We start from the raw sequence: 18,482 nt of genomic DNA on the forward strand, positions 1-18,482 counted from the left end.
CAACAGAGGTGAGGCAAAGAACCTCACCCCCCCACTGGTGCAAAGGCCTATCCACAAGTATAGCTGTATGCTGGACCGGTAGTCAGTGACGGGTATGATCCAATTGCAGTGGTACCAACCTAAGACAGGAGGCTGACGCCTAGAGGTCAGTTCATCCGATGACGGGTAAGGACCATATGTTGAATTGGACTGCCTAACAGACACGTCCCTAAGCCACATGCTTGTTGTTTAAACAGAGAGGGGGAGATGTTGAGAGCCACAGCCGAAGGGGCCCCAGCAAACTTCCAGCTGCCGGCTGATGATTGGCTCACAGTGGCCCCAGCAACATCTAGCTGATTGGCTCCTCGGCCCCAGCAACATCTAGCTGATTGGCTCCTCTGCGGTGATGCTCATTGGACTGTTTCCCTGCCCTTTCAGACCACGGAGCTGCTCATTGGGGGACTTTTTTGGCTCCGCCCACGTGACCCAGCCAATCGGCCTCAAGAGCAGGAGGATTGTGGGAGGTGGAAAGAGGCTTGTGTGGGAGAGAGAGGCTTGTGGAAAGCCGGTGGTGGCAGTTGAGGTTCTGAGGATTTTTCCTGAGAGGCTGTTTTGTTTGGCGTGTGTGGTTCTAAAAATAAAGTTAGTTTCTTTTGACAAGTGGCTCCTGATTGTGCCCAGCCAGACTGCGGCAAGAGACTGCATGAATCTTCTGCAAAACCTAAAAAATTTATTATCTATCTGTAAAATTTGCTAACCTCTGTTCAAAGATACATGGTCCTTTCTGAGGCATTTCAAAATAGCATGAACAAACAAAAAGAACAAACTCATTTTTTTTTTCTGAGTGCTTTCTATACTCTCCAACTTCTTTTAGCCAAGAAGCAAGAGAATATATTCTTCCTTATTCTACTCTGTGCTCTTAGATAAGTTATGTGAACTGTATGAACCCAGTGTCTTCATCTTTAAAACAGAATAATAATAATAGAAATATAGTAAAAAAAATCTGTTTCATTGTGTTGCCATGGAGATTGAATAAAGTAATATGTGCTGTTATGTGTTGATGTTTTATTAGATGTTGACTAATGCCTACTATCTCAGAATGTGATCTTTGGCAACAGGATCATTGCAGATGCCATTAGCTACACTGAGGCTGTACTAGAATGTATCAGCCCTTCTTCCAATATTACTGGTATCCTAATAAGAATATGGTGGGGTGAAAACTCAAGATGCACAAGGACAGTACTATGTGACAATGGTAACAGAGATCAAGCGATGCTACCACAAGCCAAGAGTTAGAAAGGGGCAAGCAGCAAGCCCCCTCACAAGTTTCTAAGGAAGTGTGCCCCTATCAACACCTTCATTTTGGACTTTAATCTCCAAAACTGTAAGAGAATAAATTTCTGTGTGTTAAGTCACCCAGTTTGTAGTACTGTGTCATAATAGTTTTAGGAAACTAAAGTGCATGTGACCCTCTTTGAACAGTGCCTGGATGGTATAACTCTGTAACTAATGTTAAAAACTATTCTGTCATTTCTGTTTATCTTTATAATAATTTTATAAGGTAGGTATGTTAGTCTTCCCTGACTGCCGTAACAAAATATCATCAACTGGGCAGCTTCAAGAGTAGAACTTGTGGGGCTGGGGATGTGGCTCAAGCGGTAGCGCGCTCGCTTGTCATGCGTGCGGCCCGGGTTTGATCCTCAGCACCACATACAAACAAAGATGTTGTGTCCGCCGAGAACTAAATAAATAAATAAATAAATAAATAAATAAATAAAGAAGAGTAGAACTTGTTTCTCCAGTTCTAGAAACTGGAAGTCCAAGATCACAGGGACAGCAAGGTCAGGTTCCAGTGAGGACCGTCTTCCCAGAATGCAGGAGCCTGCTTCTGACCAAGTCTTCACATGGCAGGAAGGCAGAGGCTGGGAGCCTGCAAGGTCTCTTTTCTTATAAAAGCACTAATCTCATCATGAGAGCTCCATCCTAAAGAGCCCATTTAACCCGAATAACTTTCCAAAGGCCCCACTTCCCAAAACAATCACCTTGGGGATTAGGGCTTTTATATATGAATTTTGTAGGGGATGCAATTCAGTTCATAACAGTTGGTATCATTATTCCTATTTTATAGGTAAAATTACAGAGTCTCCATGAGATTAATACACAAGAAAAAAAGTATAAAGGAGTATGGCATTAGAAGAAGAATCCTGTGGACATAAGAATTCCTCGTGGGTATTTTCATAGACAGCAGTGCTTGTTCCTTGGTGATAGTGATATTAGAGGTTCTAGAATCAGGGAGACCAAGTTCAACTCCACACTCTACCATTCACTGTCACTGGGACCTTGAGCAGATTACTTAACTACTCGGAGTCTCAATATCCTCACCTGAAAGAGGGATGACTCCTAATCTCATGGAACATTAAATAACAAAATGTTTGTAAAGAGGTACTTAGAGTACCGGGCACAAAGGAGCCATCAAATAAAAGTTAAAACTTCAAAGATAAATATACAAAGATGTTCAGTGTAACCATAACTGTTAGAACAGGTTTAAACAACTTCAATATCCAAGAGGTAGAGAGAGAAGAGGGGAGGGGAGGGGAGGGGAGGGGGGATAGTAGAGGATAGGAAAGGCAACAGAACACAACAGACACTAGTATGGCAGTATGTAAAAAAGTGGATGTGTAACCGATGTGATTCTGCAATCTGTATACGGGGTAAAAATGGGAGTTCATAACTCACTTGAATCAAATGTATGAAATATGATATGTCAAGAACTATGTGATGTTTTGAACAACCAACAATAAAAATTTTTAAAAAAGAATAAGTTGGATAAACTATGATACATCCATTTCAAGAAATGCTATGCAAGCATAAAACAGAGTGTATTGGTCAACTATGTACTACCATCCCAAATGCCTTTACAAATGCAATTTAGAGAGGGAAGGTTTACTGTGGCTTGAGGTTTTAGAGGTTCCAGTCTGCGGTCCAGTTGGCCCTGTCACTTTTGTTCCTGTGCCGAGGCACATCGTCATGTTGGAAGCACATGGTGGGCAGGACCTACCACCTGACGGTGTTGAGGAAGCAAAGAGAGAAGCAGGAAGAGATCCAATAACTCCTGCACAGTGCTGTCATGAAGATTAACTAATATGTGGTCCATAAGGAGGCTTAAAATATTCCCAGACATATAGAAACATGATAAACAGCCATTATTATAATTCTGTTGATCTGAAAGGAAGGGAGGTGAAATGGCTAATTTCCAGCTATTAATTTTTACCTCTGTCAACTGAGGATGGGAGGAAAGGGGGAGAAGGTTTCTATGTTCACTTTACTTCTTCTGAACTATTGGAAACAAACCAATTCCTTTTTCTTCATATGATGACTGAGCATTTCTTTTTTGAGGGGTACTGGGAATTGAACCCAGAGGCACTCAACCACTGAGCCATATCACCAGCCCTTTTTGTATTTTATTTAGAGATAGGGTCTCACTGAGTTGCTTAGGGCCTCTCCAAGTTGCTGAGGCTGGCTTTGAAATTGCAATCCTCCTGCCTCAGGCTTCTGAGCCTCTGGGATTACAGGCATCTGCCACCGCCCCCAACCTGGCTGAGCACTTTCTTCTATTGATGGGCAGGGTTGCTTTTCAGCCAGACATGTGGGTATAGCTACTAAATGATTCCCGGTAAATGACAGAATCCTTGCCCCACAATTCAGCAATGTAAGGGTTAATTCCTGGAGTGCCAGGAGCCTCTGAGATGCTGAATCATAGTGACTGGTTTGTTCTCTCTCCAATTCCAAGTCAGAAAATATGTTAGCTCTCAACTCTTGGTGCCAGGCATTGAGCTCAGAACTGGGCACCTCTCGTATCTGACTAAATTTCTCCTCAAGATAATTATTCTCATTTTCCCAGCGACCAAGTAGAGGTGACTTATCACGTGACTTGTCTAATAATGCGCAGCTGGTGAGAGGAGCCCTCCTGGCTCCGGAGTCATGTTCCTTTCCTTTGGCTCACATTCCATCTCTTAGAATATCTGTATGTTCTGCTTCAAAAAGTTATTTTCCAAAAGTTTGTTCTGTTAGCTTTGTACTTCTAACTTGTCTCAGCTGTTTAAACTCTGTGAATAATTAACCAGTTAAGTTTGATCTCTGGCATAAAGTTGACCAGTAAGCTTGACTATTTTCCCGGAACAAAAAGACAAGGAACATTTCTCTGTCTAGGTACTTTTCAAAGCCTAGATAGGCAAGGAAGCCAAAACCATCCTTCCAAACTCCCTCTCTTCCTCCTCTAACCAGTGACATCTTCAACCCAAGGTCACCAGGTTTGGAAACAAGTCCTTTGAATCCAAGGAGACTGGATGTGGTTTTGGAAGTTAAACAGTCTCAGGATTAAGTCATTATTAGCTGTGTGACCTTGAACACAGTTACCCAATTCCCTCCCTCAGCTTCTTCCACATTTGTAAACAAAAGAATTAGTGTTTATACTCACTAAGTTAATATTCAGCCTTGATATGAACATTTTCCTGCAGGTATCAACCTATCAAAATGCTATACACAGCGGCAGCAGGGGCCTGGAGGCTGAGATCCTCAGGCGTGTGCTGGTTTGTCAAGATTGTGAGAATATCCACAGGGACCACATGGGAGAGGCTGGATGACCTGTAAGATTGGGGTGCTCTGCGGATGAAGGGTAGACTTTACCGGAGCAGCCATTGCTAGATGGCGTTGGACTAGCAAGTACAACGCAACAAATGTAACAGGCTCAGTAGGGGCTTTGCAAGTGGGTTTGCACTTCTAGGGGGATGTGCTCTGTGTCTGGTTCTGTTGCTCTGTTGGCCTATTTTGGCTATGCTAGGGCTTCCATGTTGTCTGTCCCTCAAGGTTTATAGGATGGCAGCTTGGCCCCACAGTGGGTGGTGGTACTAGGAAGTCCTGCAGAACTTTTGGGAGCTGGTGCCTAATGGGAAGTCCTTAGTCCACTGCTGTGGGACCCCACTTATTCTCTGGCTTCCTGTTTCTAGCGATGCTCTCTTCCTCAGTCACCTGTGCTCCACCATGGTGTGAAGGAGCCAAGAGGACTCTCACTGGAGCTGAGCTAACGCCAGTGCCTTCCCCTTGAACCTGCCAGATTGTGAGCAAATAAACCTCTTTTCTTTATAATCTCATCCTGTCTCAGTATGTCATTGTTGTGGTGAAAAATGGGCCATTGTAGTAATGAAATATTGCTATAATGAGTTACACACACTAGGTGGCTTCTTAAAAAAAGAAAGAAAAGTAACAAGAACACACACAGTAAGGCACAGTGGTAAATACCTATAATCCAAACTACTCAGAAGGCTAAAGTGAAAAGCTCATGAGATTGAGGTAGTGAGACCCTGTGAGAAAATAAAATAAAATAAAATATATAGGGCTGGAGTTAGGGTCAGTGAGTGGTATATGCCTATAACCTCAGCAATTCTGGAGGCTGAGGCAGGAATATTGCAATTTGAAGCTAGCCTCAGCATTTCTCTCTCTCTCTCTCTCACACACGCACATTTCTTTTTCACAGTTCCTAAGGCAGAAATCCAAGATCAAAGTGCTGGCATGGCTGGGTTCTGGTGAAGGCCCTCTTCTGGACTGCAGACTGCTGACATTTAGTTGTACCCTCACATGGGGCAAAGGGGGGCAAGAGAACCCTATGGGGTTCTTTTTGCCAAATCACTGATCCCATTCAGGAGGAACCTGGCCTCATGACCTAACCACTTCCCAAACATGCCATCCCTTAACACCATCTCATTGGTGGGCACAATGTCGTTACAGGAATTTGGAAGGAAGAGAAGCATGCTGTCTACTGCAATCACTACACTGTCTCACATGATGTCATGGAACTTCATAAACACTCTGGAGCTGTTATTGCATTTTTCAAATGAAGTAACTGTCTCCAAAAGTTACAACAGCTAATAAGAGATAGAACAGTGATTCTAATCCAACCCAAGTCAGGGACAACTAGACATTTTAGTCACAATGTGAGAAGGAAATTCTGAAAAAAAAAAAAAAACTTAACTTGAGAACATGGATGGTAAAGAATGAATAAGGGTGCTGACCATAAGGCAATTCAAATGAGAAATAAAAAAAGCTACTAGATGTGTAGGATCCTTGAGTAAGAATGGTGCTGAAAACATTGATCCCACTTACGCTTTACAAATGGAATGATGTTAACAAATCATGATTGGCATAAAGAATAGACAGACATTCTTTGCACTATGCTTATTCAAACAAGCTTAAAATTAAGCCCAAATAAAACATTTTAAGAAATCCACAGCCTTTTGCAAGCAGAAATTTGTGTGAGTCAGCATGCCATTACTGTAACAAGTTACCTGAGATAATCAACTTAAAAAGCATTTAATTTGGATCATGTTTTCAGAGGCTCCAGTCCATGATTTGTTGGCCCCATATCTTAGATCTGTGGTGAGATAACATATCATGGTGGCAACCATATGGTGGAGCAACCTACTCACTTCATTGAAAGCAAGGAGAAAGAGGAGAGGCCAGGATAGCAAAATTCCCTCCAAGGGCCCACTCCCCCAAAGACCTAAACTCCTTCCTCTAGGCCCCACCTCCTAAAGGTCCCAGGAACACCATTGACTAGGTATCAGATCTTCAGCACACAGGTCTTTGGGGAACATTCACATCTAATCTATAGAATGGTCCATGGTCTTTGTCATCCCTCAGTTGGGTAGTTAAGTCTCTTGACCCCATCAACCCATTTTTCAGAGTAACGGGAACCACTGAAAAAGATCTCAGTTGAATTCCACCTTTTCAACTTTCAACAGCAGGGCAAAACTTTAAAGAGAAGCCCTTGGAATTCTGAGATTTGGGACATAGAAAAGAGGGGTGACTGTTAGAAGTCACTGGGATATAGGGAAATACTAGGAAATGACATTGGCCAAACTATGTTGTTACACTTGTTGCCCCTACAAATGTGTAACATGAATCCCACCATTAGGTACAATTGTAATACACAAATAAAATATGGAAAAAAAATAAAAGATCAAGTCTAGGAAATTGGTAAAGAAAAAAAAAAAAGGAAGTAATTGCAGTCCATGTGGAGCATCAGACCAGGAGTCAGAAAACTGGGAACCAAACCCTGGTTGGTCTGTTAACAGCTCAGTGACTTTGTCCAGTGGGAATGACATCTGTACAATGGGAGTGACATCTGTATAATGAGAATGGCAATGACAACTTCCCAGGCTACATGGATGATTAAATGAAATAGCATTCAGAAGTTTCAAGAATTGGGTCTAGCATAAAATATATGCTCAATACACATTTGATTTTCCCTTCCTGAGCTCCAACGCATATTCAAGGAGTATAATAATAATACTGTAAGGAGAGGGCACAAAGATCAAATGTGATAACTCAAGAATCATGATTTGGAAACACATCATTTTACAAATGAATGTTATCTTTTCTGCTGGAGTCAACCAAGGTGGCCCAAATGTGCTCTTCCCCTAACCACATCCTATAGTTAAATGTATCAAATGGTCTTTATTACTCTAAGGTTACTTCTGGCTTTTTAATTTTTCCAACAATCACACAACTACTGAAGTCGAATCTATACTTCTGGACAGAGTTAGTATTTTCCTAATGTGTTATTAGCCTGGGTTGAGGACACACCACATACTTGGAGAACATTTTTTTGTTGAGATCATCCATTCCCTTCATGCTTGAACCCCTAAATCTTCCCCTTCTCTGCAATATCAACCTCTTTACCCTCAAGCTAACTTCTTCCCTATAGCTTGACTTTATTAAGTCAAAAATCATCTTTGATTCTTTAATTATCTTCTCTCTGGAACCCTCCTCAGTACCATAGTTCATCTGCGTGTAGAGCATGTATCTCAAATCCCTCTACTTTATTTCTCTGTGGTTATCCTATCACAAGTTATTCTTATCAATTGTAGGGCTATCTGATAAGCCCTTCATTTCCATTATTACACCTCTTACCCAAAATAAACCTTTTCTAAACATAGTAGGGAGGATGGGATTTTTAAATCACAAATTAGATCAAGTTGAACCCTTTGCACGAGACCCTTTCAATGGCTTCTCATATTTTGTTTAGAATGAAATTTCAACACTGCCAAGGAACCCAGATACCTATAGGGAATGTTCTCCGGCAACCTTCTTTCCCCAACAAATGTGTATTGAATATGTGACCAGTGCTGGAGATTTAGAAGGAAAGCAAAGCAAGTGGAAATCTGTGTTCTCTTGGAGGTATGTTGTTTCCCTATCTCTTTAACCTTGACCCTCAGAAATACATTTTACTTCCTGTCCCTGCAAACGCTGAGGTATTTGTAAAGAGGGAAGTACCTTCCTGACTTTATAAGATAAAGTAATAATAAAAGTTTTATCCACCAGACTAAGATATTTATGATTCTCTCTGATATTTTCTTACTCAATTTCATTACCAAAAAGAGAAAAATAAATAAATAAAAACACAAAAATGGTTACAACAATCTAAATTGATTTCTCAACACCATAGAGAAAACTGCAGTGTAAAAACACAGTTCTACACAGGTCTGCTGCTACTGACTTTGTGACCACAGGAAAATCACTTAACTCATAAGTTTTATCATTGTTCAACTTATGAGGAGTCCTCACAATTAGGTGAGTTAATTTATTGGGATGCATATTGGCAAAACCTAAAATGAGGAAGAATCTTAGCACATGCCTATACATTTTCAGGCCATTCTCTAATCCCCAATTCATTTGAGGTCCTTGAACACATCATCTCAAGGTACTTGGGTTTTGTCCTCCTTGGATTCCTTTCTCACAGGACATCACCTGGCTGCCTCTTCTCATTGTTTATATCTTAGCTTAAATGTCATTTTCGTGAAAACGCCTATCCCTTTTGGATGACTAATGATGAAGTGAATATATTGTAAGTCACTGTTTGAATTTTCTGTGTAACACTTACCCAATATTCTCTTGTTGGTTCATTTTCCAACCATCTCCTGGCTAGAGGAGATGACTCATACAGAAATAGGATCTTTGCCCACACTTTCCACAGCTCTGACCCCAGCACTAAAAATAATGCCTGACAAAAAGTAGGTTTTCAGGAAATACTCATTGGTACACTAGTGGCCGAGAGAATACACACTTGTCAGAATAAAATAACATGCAGATGGAATCAAATGGGAAAGTTTCCCCTAAATCAAACAGGACATTGGAGTTTGAAATTCTGGATTCTAGGACCAGCCTGCGATAGGCTCAGGTGTGGTCTTCCAAATTCATGTGATGAAGTACTAGTTCTCAGTTTCTCAGAATGTGACTATATTTGGAGATCTAAGGATGCAATTAAGGTTAAATCAGGTCATTAGGGTGGGTGCTAATTCAATGCAACTGGTGTATCTATAAGAAGGGGATGTTTAGACTCAGACATGTACAGAGGGAAGGCCAGGTGAACACACGGTGAGAAGATGACCATCTGCAAGCCAAGCTGACAGGCCCCAGAAGAAACCAGCCCTGCCAGCACCTCGATCTTGGTCTTCAGCCTCCAGAACCAGGAGTGTTTTAGTCAGCTTTTTCACCGCTATGACTTAAAGACCCAATCAGAACAATTGTAGAGGAGGAACAGTTGATTTGAGGGCTTACAGTTGAGGAGGTCTTAGTCCATAGAAGGCTGGCTCCGATCCTCAGGGCTTGAGGTGAGGCTGACCATCATGGTGGAAGAGTGAGGCAGAGGGAAGCAGCTCACACGTCAATCAGGAGGCAGAGAGACACAGCTCTTCACTGGCCAAATACATATACAAATATATACCCCATAGCCATGCCCCAATTCCCACCTCCTCCAGCCACACCTCACCTGCCTCCAGTTACCACTCAGTTAATCCCACCAGGGTTTAATGCATTGATTAGGTTATGGCTATAATCCAATCGTTTCTCCTCCAAACCTTCTTGCATTGTCTCACACGTGAGCTTTTGGGGGACATCTCACCTCCAAACCATAACAATAAGAGAAGGGATTTCTGTGGTGCCTGCTGCTCTGGTTGTGGGGCTTTGTTATGACAGTCCCAGTAGACGGAGGGAGAATGGCTAATCACCTCTAGCTCTCAGTTTTCCATCTGTAGCTTGAAATCATGCAGTTGACTTTGCTCATGTGTGAATTGTGTAAAAGCTCAACATAAATCCAGCCATACAATAGAACATTAGCATATGTGTAATTTCTCCTCCCAACAAAACTTTTCTTTACTTCTAATTTAATCATAAGTAGAGATTTTCATGAGTCCATTAAAACCTTCAAAATTCCATTTTCTAATACTGGTGGTCCACACTGCCCTGTCCATCTTGATAGCCACAGGACCTGGGACAAATAGCAGGTCGGATGGAGGCAGGGCATCTGTGAACCTCAGACCATATACTCATAAGGGCAAGAATTATCACTCATGTTATTTTCATTAGGCAACTGAATTCACAGTCCAAACTCCAAGGTTTCCAAGATGAAAGAAAAATCTATATTTCTTCTCTGGCACCCTATCCACAACCAAGGTTTTGGGGAGGTCTCTGAATCTTGGTCACCTTCAGGTCTTATATCCCTGAAACTTCCCTTCTAATGGCACATGGAGATTTTTGGCAAATCAGGACACACATACTCTAGGATCCAGTCTCTAGGACCTCATGAAGCCACTCTCTGTGACTTTGCTATGTCCCCAGGAAGAGGCCAAGAAGTCATAGTGCAGGGCCACACTCCCTCCATACCCACATATTCCTTCTGTTCCCCAGTGCAGAGAGCCTCCTCTCCCCTCCCCCACATTCGTAGCCTCTTCTCCTAGTTCTGCCTGCCATCTCCCAAAGCCTGACCTTCACCCTGGGCTTTATCATTTCTTCAGTGCACTGAGAACCTGATGTGGCATAGTCTGTTAGTTCACTCTTTCAAGCCCTTTACAAAAAAATTGGAAAGAAAGATCTAAAACAATTGCCAAATCCTTACAATGAAATGTGGCACATTCACCGGTAAATGAAACTACAGGATGCAGTACCCAAGATATACCTGTAGTGAAAAAAAAATATTTATAGGTTTTCTAAAATTAAAATGACTGTGTGTACTATATTTTATCTGGCAAACTTAACTCCATAAGGATGTCTCTTAAGGCAATGTTTCTGCAACTTCAGCTGCATCGGGACTTCTAGAAGGCTTCCTAGAGGGCTTAAAATCAGATGTCGGGAGGATACACCTGTAGAGTCTGTGATTCAATAGCTCTGGGCCCGGCTCAAGAACTTAACTCACCAAAAAAATTCTCAGGTAATATTGGCATTGTTGTTTCAGGAACCAAACACTGAGAATATTTGTCTTATGATAGACATAATGGATTTCATATGAAAACATTGAATTTATATGAATATATTGAAGTTATATAAATTTGCTGTGCTTATATTATACTGTGAGATGAAGAAATAATAAACACTTCTACCTAACTCTTACAGTTTTCTCCAGTGTTAAATAAATTTGCATATAGAAATTGTTTATAATCGGATCTTGTACTTTTACATGCTATATAATGGTGAACATTCTTATTATCATTAACATCATCATTATACTGTTTGCTCCCAAAATAAAAAGCTAACAAAATTGAACTTATCATTGATCTTAATTAATAATAACCAAATAGAGTTGTCAAAAAAGTGTTAAAATTATCTGACAGTATGTTCAGTTTAAGAAAACAAAAAGCATTACATATTAGAATTCCTTAAGAAAAATGGTGAAAATAATGGTGTAGCTGCTTTGCAAAACACTCGGGCGATATTAAAAAGTTAAACATAGACTCACCATACAATCTACCAATTTTGCTTTTAGGTATATTCCCCAAACAATGGAAAACAAGAGCTCAAAGTCATAGTTGGATGCCAATGGTTCACGGCACCATTATTCTCAACGCTCCAAGGGTAGAAATAATCCAAATGCCCATCAATAAACAAATGAATAAGCAAAATGTGGTATGCACTTACAATAGAATATTATTCAGTCATAGAAAGGAGCAAGGTGGTGACGTGTGCTTCAACATGGACAAACCTTAAAAACATGCCAACAGGCCACACATCATATGTCTCCATTTTTATGAACTATCTAGAAGCGGCAAATCTGCAGAGAAGAGAGTATTTCTTTAATTATTATATAGACAGTATTTTTTTTTTTTTTTTTTTTTTGCTATGTAAGTTAGCATATTCACAAATTCTGGGAATTCAAATGTGGACATTTTCAGGGAGGGTATTATTTTGTCTACCACATCATCTTCACATAATTAGAAGACAGAAAAACTGGTTTTTGGATCTCAATCTCACTTCTTAGTAGTTAGGCCACCTTCTCACTCCATCTCCTTTGGCAGGTCTCTTAACACGGGGACAATGGCTGCCTTGCAGGGCTATTTTGAGGAATATGAGATGAAGTGATAGGATCTGGCACCAAGACCAACCTCAATGAGCACTGTTGTTATGACTGAAATCTTCTACCCTTTTCCATAAGGGTATTGTAGAGGTTAGACATTTATGAAACTCTCAGGTGAAATGCAAAGTTCTATTTAGATATTGGTTCTTGTTTTTTTTTTTTTCCTTGAAGCAAACAACTTGTACATTTCTTTAATTTTTCATTCACTTCATTCCAAGTCATCTGTGATGAAGAGGTGAATCCCACTATCCAAGCAATCTGGCCTGCAGTCCCTACTACACCACCACACACACTGCCTCTGGAAATAGAATATGCATTTTCACCTTTTGATATCTTATTTAGAGGGAGAGAACCAGGGAGATCCTGGTTAAAAAATTTACTGAGAAAATTATTTCTGTGATCAAAAGCAGCAGGGTATGTGGAATGTGCTAGACTGTGAAATGGAGGAGAACCAAAAATCTCAGTGTGTTAAAAAAAAAAAAAGGCATCTCTTTATTCATTCATAAGCATTTATTGAACACTTACTATTTTCCAAGTACTATCTTATATGTGGTGCTCAAAGCAAACAAGATCCTTCTTTTTAGTCTCTTTGGGAAAGACAAACAATAAAGGATAAGAAAAGTTATGTGAATAGATGATTACAATTTTGTAAATTGTAATAAAGGAAATAAACAGGATGTTGTGATAGAATAACAAAGTGGGATAGAACAGCAAAGGAGGGTAATACTTATGCTGAGACATGGAAGGCTTGGAGAGTAGCCAAGACCTCTGCCTTCAGTGGGAGGGAATCTGGTGACCTTTTTGCAAACCCTGGGGCTTGCATTAATAAATTATAAGACCAGTCTAGTGGATACTAAGAAGGTTTTCCCCTCCCCCAAATGAAACAGAGTAGAGTAAATCAGAACAGAGGAAACTAGCATCCATCATGGTGCAAGTGGAAGTTGTTTGGTGAGAGTTAGGTTTCAGATACACACATACAAATAGGCACTTGTGGCTGAGTCTGGAGAAACTTTGTGTTTCTGCACAGGTTAGCAGTCAGGGAGTCTGAAAAACTCCACTCCAATGCAAACAGGTCTCCATGTATTTAGGAAAGTAAACACCCAGCTGTGTGGCTGGAAGAGTCTGCTAGAGTGATAAGAAGTGAGGTCCATATCAATAGAGGCCAGGTTGCTCAGGCCAGCAGTCCACAGTAAGGGGCCTGGATTATATTCTGGGTGCTATTGAAAGCCATGGATGGACTAAAGCCATCTGGCACATTCTGATTTGCATTTCTAGAAGAAGGGTCATTCAGGAAACCTCAGAGAGGGCCTTTGTATGGTTCATCTACTTTCACATTGAGACTCTAGAATTCACTGGGCTCACTGACATCCAAATGCTTTGGACAATTTGAAGGTTCACAATAGAAGAAAACTGATGAGTCACTCATTTTCATTCTTGTCAAAACATCTGAGGGCAACTCAGAAAGCAAAACCTGAAAAACTCACAGAAGTGGGAGCAACCATGAACTCTTTTTTAACTGAGGAGGGGTCAACATTTTCAGACACTTGAGAATGTTATTAGCGTTACTCTAAGTTTGCATTATGTTTTACAGAGGTCCACATGGCTGTTCCTATGAAAATTTAAATTGTGCAGGAAATTTTATCCAGAAAGATAACTTCTGTGAGTATAGCCTTTAGAAACAACCATGTGTATTCAGGAACAGGTGTGGCAAGATGTACGTGGATTCATCTGTAATTAGGAAAAAAATGGAGATGGTTTAAATGGAGACCAATGAGAGAATGGGTAAATAAAAAACAAAAGGATGTTTATTACTATCCATTACATAGCTGTTTAAAATGAATGCTCCAAACACTGTATGTACTAATGCAAAAGTCCTGATTTTTAATTAAAAAAAAAAAAAAAGCAGCAGAGAAATACAAGTAGTATGATATAACTGCATTTAAAAAAAAAAAAAAACTTGGAAAAATACATGTGGATGAGCACAGCTGAATGTTCACAGGAAAAAAAAAAAGTCTTAAAGGGACACCACAGACACCATACACATTTGAGAGGGTGAGAAAAGGTGGCATAAGAGACCCTTGCCTATCATATACTATTCATATACTTTGCATTTGAACTTCTTTTGCATTAAGATCTTGAAAATGTAGCAAAATTGCTGGGTATGGTGGCATAGGTCTGTAATTCCAGTGACTTGGGAGGCTAAGGCTGGAGGATTGCAAGTTCAAGGCCAGCCTAGGCAACCTTAGTGAGACCTTGCCTCAAAATAACATAAAAAGTGTTGAAGGTGTAACTGAGGGGTAGAGCAATCCTTGGAGTACACACACACACACACACACACAGTTACAAAACAATATTAACAAAAGATATTACTAGGCAGGGCAAGCCAAGAGAAGTGGTAAGCAAGGAGGTAAGAAAATGACCAGGACTTTACAGTGACATCAGTGCTCAGAACTTCACCTCTTGGGTTGTCACATTGAGGGAAACCAAAGGTTCGGATTTCACGGTGCTCTTCATTTGCTGGCATGCGCACGTGGGTATCTGGTGTGTATTTTCACAAATTATTTATTTATGACATTTCCCAAATGCCTGAGACCAGATGGTTTGAGCCACTACAGAGCTGGGTATGGCACCTTCTCTGACTAGCTCTATTGAACTGTTTGGCTTGATCTGTCCCAATCAGAAATTCTCCTGTTAATTGAGTCTAGTACTAAGTGGTGAACACAGGGCAATATTGAGGAAGGGAAAATGGAACACAACAGCCACCAGTCCTTGAGCACACAAGCTCTTGTCATGACTGGTTCTGGTGAATTTAAGTATATTACCACTCACTCCATACCTGTGCACGGTAGTTGACTGATGGTAGTTGCAAATGACTACTTATATCTACCTGGGTGGCCTAGCAAAGGGAGGGGCTGGGGTGAGAGATACCCTGGGATGCCTCCTTCGAAAGGGAGAAGTGCCCATCCTTTCAGGTTGGGACGCGTGTGCTATTCTGGGGTCAGTTGCATGATATTAGAGAGAAGAGGATAATTTTGCTGTAGAAAAATGAAGATTCCTGCAGTTTGTCCTTATGTAACCTACTTGGCTGAAATCTATATCAATAATATGAAAAAAAAACAAGTAACTAAGGAACTTGTAAGGCTTACTCTTATGCCCACACCCCTCCCCCAACCACAAGCAGAGAGAGGCATGTGCTTCACTGTCAAAAGCAAAGAGTTGAAGAGAGGGGAGAACAACAGCCTTGGAGCCTCTTTCTGATCAGACCTGCCCTACCTGCTTAATCCTGCCTAGGACTCCACCCTGGGCCCCTCCCCACCCCACCACGTGAGATTAACTCTCCCTGCTCACAGTCCTGGTGCCTGTCCGTCCCATCATCAGACTTTATCACCAGGTTTGGCCTGTGTTGCTCACTGTCCCCAGGGCAATGTGGGCAGGTGCCTAGACCACCCGGAATTCCTCTTTCTAGTCCCCATGACAGCCAGTGCTGCTTGGCCTCACAAATACCTCAAGGATGTCACTGGGCCTGTGAAGAAAGCAGCTGGGCCTGCAGAGGAATGAGGTAAAAGCCACTAGAAATAGTCCAACTCGAGCCCCCCCACCCCCTTCCTGCTGATGGGCAGAATCACAGCCTTTGGGACAGAAGTCCCCTGTGTTTCTGCTTTGCTAGCAAAGCAATGAGCCTTCTTTTTCCCAAAATAAATAGATAGATAGATAGATAGATAGATAAATGAAAAATAAATAAAAGAAAGAAAAGAAATTGTACAACTCTCAGCCTGGGGGAAAAGAAATGAAGAAGAAAAGGTCAGATGTAAAACTGTCCTGTAGGATGTGATAACAGGGAGACCTTCGCATGACACACAATGATGAGCCCTCATGTAAACTATGAGCTTCAGATGATGAGTTTGGGTCAGTGTTAGCTCATTGATCGCAACACAGGTGTCACACGGATGCTTGACAGTGGCACAGCAGGAGGGTACAGTATGTGGGAAGTCTCCGTCAACCTAAAAACAGTGCTAAAAGATAAAGTTTATCAATTTTTTAAAAGCTACTAAAATATATTTGTACAAAGAACTACCACCATTTGATGCTTTATAACTTTATGGACAAACTTCGCTTTTTCTGAAATATGAGAAAAAATGGACTTAGAATAAATCATGACAATCCACTGAGACAGAATTCTTTCTCTCTGTGGGCTGTGATGAAATGGCCAAGAGTGGAGCCAGGTAGCAAAGGGAAATGGGCTCTGGCTTGAAGGGGGAAAAGAATGAGTTTTGAATAAAATAATATTAAAAAATAAACAAAAGATCTCTAAATGCTTTTCTAAGACAAAGGAGACCTGAATAAATTTTATTCCTATCATCATCTTTTTTTCCCCATCCATATTTCAGGTTTGGTTTCTAGTATTTCATATAATGACAAAATTTGCCAGTTCAAAAACAAACCTTTTGTGTCTAGTGCCCACTTTTCCCAACAAAAGCACTTCATGAAATTCAATTATTATCATTAATTGTATAATTAATTTGTATGATTAATTTTGTGATTTTACATTTATTATTATAAAACTTTATAGGAATAGAGTTTAGAGAATGGAGGAACAACTGTTTGTTAAAATAAATGTAAAGCAACTGGGACATCTATGACCATTTCAGATATTGAGGTCACACCTGGAATCTTGTCATAGACCGCCGCTACTAGAGCTGGGTGCCACACAGATAGAAATGCAGAATCTAGGTCTAAGCAAGGTAAAAGGGACTTGTTCAAGGGCACTGATCATGTTCAAATCAGAGACATATGTGGCAGAGCCAACGCCACCCACTTAGGTAAGGGACCTGTGATCCCCGTGACTTATTCATGTAGGCTAAAGAGTAGCTCTGGGAGTGAATGAATTTTAGATAAGTCAGGGTGACTTACGGAAGTTACTAACTTGCCACAGTCACAGAGCAGGTCAAAGGCTGGAGCCAGGACATGAGGAGGCCTGTGTTACCTGACCTCCACCTGTTGGTATGGGGGAAAAAGTCACTAAAGGGGAGATGGATGGATGGAGGTGATGGAGGAGGAGCTGTCACTAAATGCTCAGCCACAGGGAGGGAGGGGTAATTCTGGGATGGTCCCTCTTCCCCTCAGGTCTGTTATCTTGATAAGAACCTAAAATCCCGTTTGGCCAAGTTGCCTCCCTTCTGTTCCTGCTCATCTCTCTTCCAGTCTTGCCTCCAGGGTGCTACCATAAGAGTGACATAGCAATGCTATTCAAGTAACATTGCAAGCAGGAATGTGGGAGCAGAAGAGTTTTCTCCACGGGATGAGGAGAAGGGCTGGGAGGGGGTGATGGGGCATCTTCCAGTGGAGGAACAGCAGCCTGGGGTTTTGGAGACCACAATTCCTGTTTCAGCCAGAAACTGTCATTTATTAGCTTTGTGACATCAGACAATTTCTCTAAACCTGCTTACTCAACTATAAAATGAAGATAATATTAGGATCTGTCCAGAAAGTCTGAGATTATGACTAAAACAGAACAGTATGGGCAAGGGGACATCCTACCTGTTAATGTCATCACTGTAAAATCCTTTCTTATCCTTCCGGGACCATCTAGCACCTAGTGCCTTAAACATTCTCAGTAAATAGGTATTGGATTAATGAGTAAACATAATAAAATGTGCAAACAAAGGTAATGGTTCATCTACGAAAGATCAAGGCTCGACAAACATTTCAAACACTATGACACCTGCTAAACAACAGTTGGAGGTCAGGTAACACAGAAATGAGAATCATCTCTTTCATATTTTACCAATTTCTTGTAGCTAGGTAAGAAAGTCTGCAAGACCAAAGGGAAAATCTCCCTCTCCTAGACAGTATCTTTATTTAGATAGGGTATTTCTGTGTTTGTGTGTGGAGATTGAACCCAGCGGTGCTCTACCAATGAGCTACACATCCAGTCCTTTTTTATTTTATTTTGAGACGGTGTCTCCCTAAGTCCCTGAGGCTGGCCTTGAACTTGCAATCTTCTGCCTCAGCCCCTGGAATCACTGGGATTACAGGTGAGCATCACCCTGATGGCAAAAAAAAAGGCTTTTGAGGGCTGGAGGTATAGCTCAATTAGTAG

At 41.1% G+C, this 18,482-nt stretch overlaps 1 protein-coding gene and 1 long non-coding RNA gene across 4 annotated transcripts in view; one reads left to right on the plus strand and one right to left on the minus strand.

Annotated features, from left to right (window-relative positions):
* Lratd2 (LRAT domain containing 2) overlaps window positions 1-18,482 on the minus strand; it is a 74,163-nt gene that overhangs the window by 32,977 nt on the left and 22,704 nt on the right. Inside the window, exon 3 of one of the 2 annotated variants that reach the window (XR_007347204.1) lies at window positions 12,490-14,110. The exons of the other annotated variant lie outside the window; for it this stretch is intronic. The gene's annotated coding sequence lies outside the window, so the exon portion shown is untranslated. Of the gene's footprint in view, window positions 1-12,489; window positions 14,111-18,482 lie in introns of those variants that run through there. 2 annotated transcript variants of the gene reach the window in all.
* LOC107142966 lies at window positions 4,123-5,129 on the plus strand. Of its 2 annotated transcripts, none has more exons than XR_007347207.1 (3): window positions 4,123-4,188; window positions 4,497-4,625; window positions 4,986-5,129. It is a non-coding gene; the product is annotated as an uncharacterized LOC107142966 (long non-coding RNA). The 2 variants fall into 2 exon arrangements; XR_007347206.1 differs by having other exon boundaries at window positions 4,174-4,289.

Source organism: Marmota marmota, unplaced genomic scaffold, assembly GCF_001458135.2.
Source record: "Marmota marmota marmota unplaced genomic scaffold, marMar, whole genome shotgun sequence".
In the NCBI taxonomy this organism is placed as follows: domain Eukaryota; kingdom Metazoa; phylum Chordata; class Mammalia; order Rodentia; family Sciuridae; genus Marmota; species Marmota marmota.